We start from the raw sequence: 4,904 nt of genomic DNA, 5'->3' as shown, positions 1-4,904 counted from the left end.
CAGGGTCGGCTGTTCCCTCAAACTCGGGAGGTTTCAGTGATTTAAAGGCCCGAAAGGAATTGGCCACAGTGTGTTGGGGAACGGGCGGTTGCCGCGGGTTTGAGTGGCGGTCTAAATTCTGCCTCAGCAAGTCCATAATTTGACTCATGGGATTTACTTCTGGGTCACCTCCCTGGTTTCCGGTGCCTTGTTCATTATGATCTTCGGAGATATCTCCATCCGAAGTACTATTGGTTTTACTGGCTTCATTCTCTAGTTCAGAATGTGCTCTTGTAACTCTCTGTCCGGGTGGCATACTCCTGAAATTTCTAAAACACTTACATTAATTTTACATCCAATTTACCTAAAAGTATTCTCAGTCATTCCCTTACCGCTGATCACCTTACATGATCGGTGTCCATTTCAACATCGAAATAAATTAAATGTAGTTAATATTATCCACTTAAGGAAAAAAAGGATTTTATACCCATCTGAGTCAAGTATATAAATAAGATTTCTGGAACATCTTTTGGCTAAATTGCAGTAACTATATAGTTGGTCTCTTATACCAGTCTTATCAAGACTCACCCTAGGCTCACTGGTCTTCTTTCTATTAACTTCCGAGATCACCATCTCGCTTGTTATACCATTATATAAACTTATTAAAGTCAGACCATCCATTCGAAATCTCCTTACTTTCCAAGGTAATCCCTCATGGTCTATCGTACCAGGTATAATCCTGATAATATTCTCGAAGTATATAATAAATCTCCCTTAGAGAAACAATGTCCTCAATACTATAGTAAACACTACCTCGGGCGAAATCGTTGTTCGCAGGGAATTTAAAATCTCGCATACAAAGAAATTCCTCAACTTATTCCAGGTAATAAGTAACATTAATTGTACAACGAAGTTAAAGGTTTTGTTTTTTGGTCCTCGTATATATTGTTTTCTTAGAGCAACTATACATGACTAGGAGCAATAACTTCATGTCATTTGAGTCATCAGATGGTATTGGCACTTACTGTTTCCACCTCAACTGCCTCTTGAGATTCTGCTCCATATCCTATATCAATGCCTTGGATAATTTATAAATTTTCAACGTATCTTCTCAGCATTCTCAAAATCCTTGTCTTGTGCCCTAGAAGGGTCAGCCTCATATGATACCCTAGTCGTAAGTGGAACAACGACACACTAGCCATCTTATCTCTCTCTTGATGCTTGATCCTTGCTCTATCAAACTTTCTCACCGCCCCACTTATCTGGGCCAAAATAAACCTATCACTATCAATCTTGGTCTCTAATATTGCTATAAGCTCTCTGTCAGCCCTATCCATCAATTCTATATCTCACTCTTATTGAGATAGAGTCATATGGGGTCCCCTATAATATCATAAGGAGCCTAATGGTTCTTGTTCATAAATCCTCCATCAATGTTTCACAGCTTTCTCTCATCTGTCAGTACTATATCTGGTAGTCCAACTATGAATCCAATATGGATTCTCAGTTCTCTTAATTATAACTAAGTCCCTTACGCTCACGTCTCTGAGTACTGTAACCTTTGCTCGGATACTATTTCTGTAACACCCCCAAATTCGGGGTTAGGAATCTGGGTTGTCACGAGTTACATTTTCCTTAATATCACTTAATCTTTAATCAAAACTATTACTGCATACTGTGACCCCTTTCTTTCACACACACACACACAAGTTAGAGTCTTATAGAACGCACCGATACAATACTGAACCATAATAATATGTTGATTCAACAATCATTACATTCTTCCAAATATCTCTACAAAACATTCTACTGATTACTACTTCTAATTGAAGCGTAATCAGAAGTCCAATATAGACCTAACTTAAGGGCTATACCGATTCCCATAATTTAACTTAAACAAATCATGCTATGATAACTAGCCTCCTACCAGCTTAATCCTTCACTTCAAGCCAGCCGTATGGACTAATAGATATCATCGACTTCCTTGCTCTTCTTCGATGGAACGACCACATTGCTATCTGTGGGGTTGGAAGAATAAACAACAAGAATGAGCAAATAATGCCCAGCAAGTTCTCCCAATAACTATCCACTTATATATATAAAAAAAGGAATATACCTCTATAGGAGTGATAGGAAAATAATCAAACCTTTATACCCTTTAGGTCGTTCCTCAATATCAACATCTTTTATAAACCTCAAACCTTTATAATTCTCTAATAGTTCAAGTTATTAAAGAATATACTTTTCATTCCTCAACCGATTTATGACAAATCATTTCCCACCACTTAAGCTATAATATAAATTAATCACAACAATTACACAATCCCTCTTTCAATAATCAACATCAGTACAAGATGTTACATAACCAAACAATCTTAACAACCCATTCTGTTGTTAGATTAACACAATCTAGTTATTCTATTTATTGTCATAATTTATATGTGACAATTCAATTTATAAACATTTTAATAATTTCTTTTCCGAGGGACTGGGACTTTCAACCAACTGGATATGATTAAACGATGATCAGTCGTTTCAATCATGTCCTTCCGAGGGACCGTTTTACTACTAGTAGATGGGCAAGAACACTTTTAGAACTTGACCAAGGCAAGAACACTTTTCGAACTTGGCCCGATGATTGACAGGAATACTTTTCGAACATGACCAAATCATCATTTGGCAACACATGTGCCAGAATTAAAATAGCTGGACCGGCACCCCGACCTCTTACGCAGAATTACCTTATTACCGGTATTCTCAATCCGCGGTACTGACGTTTATGTCGGCCGGAATCTCATTTCGATAGTATTCTAAGAATTTTAAAACTATTTTGGTTTTTTTCGGGATTAATTCTACCCGCGCCTAGTTTCGCTTACACGTGAAAAACGGATATTAGTTGCATTTTAAAAATAGTTTAAAAATCTCGAAAATTTTATTTTGTATTTATTCCAAATATTTCGAGAATTTTGGTATAAAGTTATAAATTTTGTCGATACGTTTAAGAGCGTAGTTGGTACGTTATTGTAAGCAGGGATGAACCAAATGTTTGTAAAAATTAGGCCAGGGACACGTGTTAAACTCATGTTTTCACTGTGATACGTGTATGTGCCTTGTTTCTTTTCCTTTCTCTCTGTTATTTCCCCTGTGCCTTCTCCCTCTCTCGATTCTCTCCTGCTCTCTCTTTCTCTCAATCGAGTCTCTCAATTTCTCTTCTTTCTCTTGATTTTCTTCTCGCCCTATCGCCTCCTGTCCCTGGTAATTGCTTTTGCTTGTTTCCCTGTTCTGGCTGCCATTTTCCTTTCTTATTTCACCGCCGTTGCCATCGGTTTTCGACGTGGTGGCGGTGGTGTGGTTGTGTTCGGTATATATATATGTATATGTATATATATGTGTATATGTGTGTGCCTGTGTGTGCATATGTGTGTAATGTATGTGTGTATATGAGTTGTGATGTCTGTGTGTGTGTGCTGCGGCGACGGCCGCGTATGGCCGTGTGGCGCCGTGTTTTTGCTCCTGTTTTCTCCGGTTGTTGGTTTAGGCTGGTTCTGTTTGCAGTTGGACCTTTAATTTGGGCCTGGCTGTTGGATTTTTGTGTTGGGTTTTTGTTGGGCCCGTGTGTGCAGTTGGTTTGGACTGTTATAATTTTTAATTTTAATTTCCTTTTTGCTGCAGGAAATTCTTGATTAAAATTCGTGATATTAAATTATAAACTAAGCGAGCGATAAATTATAATCGGTGAAATTTATTCAGACACCCGTATATTTTCGGGCACCAATAAGTTTTGCCGCCGTGCGCAATGAATTCTTTTACGAGCGCACGGTGGACGGTGATGACCTTGTTCTGAGTCCTAAGTATTTTAAATAAATAAACAACTCGTATAAATTATTTTCGGGACTATAAATTTATTTATGTGGCAGTTCGAATTGATTTGTCAAGAATTTACGTCGATTGATGTTTCGACGGGTAGGTCTATAAGCAGAGGAGTCGCTGTCCAAATTTTTCTAAAAATTACATTTAATTACGAATCGAGCGTATATATCTCGTTTAATACAAATTGAACCCTGGTTGCTATGTGCACTATTATTGCGTGTATATTATTATTATTTGAATGCATACGAGTCGGGAATTGTATCGTTGGGTAATTAGTTTAGTGAGGAAAAGTCAAGCATAATCGGTCGTTTAACCTAGGTTGTTTCAATTTCGTAGGTTCGAGTCGAAGGACCCCGTAGTTGAAGTCAAGTAGAGTCAAGCCAGTGTTAGTACAAAGCTTCGCAAGGTAAGTACCCTTGAACTAATCTTTTACAGTTCAGTATATATGAATAGTATTGATTTAAATTATGTACCGGAACAGAATGTTTTAAGTTACGTATTCCCCGTATTTAATTATGTTTTATTAACGGATGTTTTTGGGAAAAAGTAACTTCTGAAAATGCCTATCTCTAGATTATGATTAAAATTAAAAAGGATTTTTAGAATGTGTGTTGTAATCGTTTAAAAAGAGATAGGTGTAATTGATTTTAAAAACTGGATAAACACGAATCAGATATTGGATGGTCAGAGGCGTAAGAGGCCGGTTATTAGGTAAGGCCCAACATGGTTGCGTTAGAGGCTAAGTCGGATGTGCGCACTGGTAGGCCGCTTAGTCCAGCATAACAGAGACTTAGCTAGTCTCTGAGTTCCGGAACAATTTGTGGTGGGATAGACTGATCAGCTGTCCCTAGAATTCATCCAGTTTTATATCTGACTTTGGTTTAATGGTTCCCATAACAGAACAAATGGTTTATGGTCCCCGTCACGGGACATATGATTTATGGGTCCAGAAATGGACAGTGGTTTTGGAAAGGAAATAGCATGCTAAAATTGGACTCTGGTATTTTGACACAACACACTACAGATGATATTATTTTGCAGAGCATGCTAGTTTT

This window comes from Apium graveolens, chromosome 3 (genome assembly GCF_009905375.1).
Source record: "Apium graveolens cultivar Ventura chromosome 3, ASM990537v1, whole genome shotgun sequence".
Taxonomy (NCBI): Eukaryota; Viridiplantae; Streptophyta; class Magnoliopsida; order Apiales; family Apiaceae; genus Apium; species Apium graveolens.
This window is presented reverse-complemented; position numbering follows the sequence as displayed.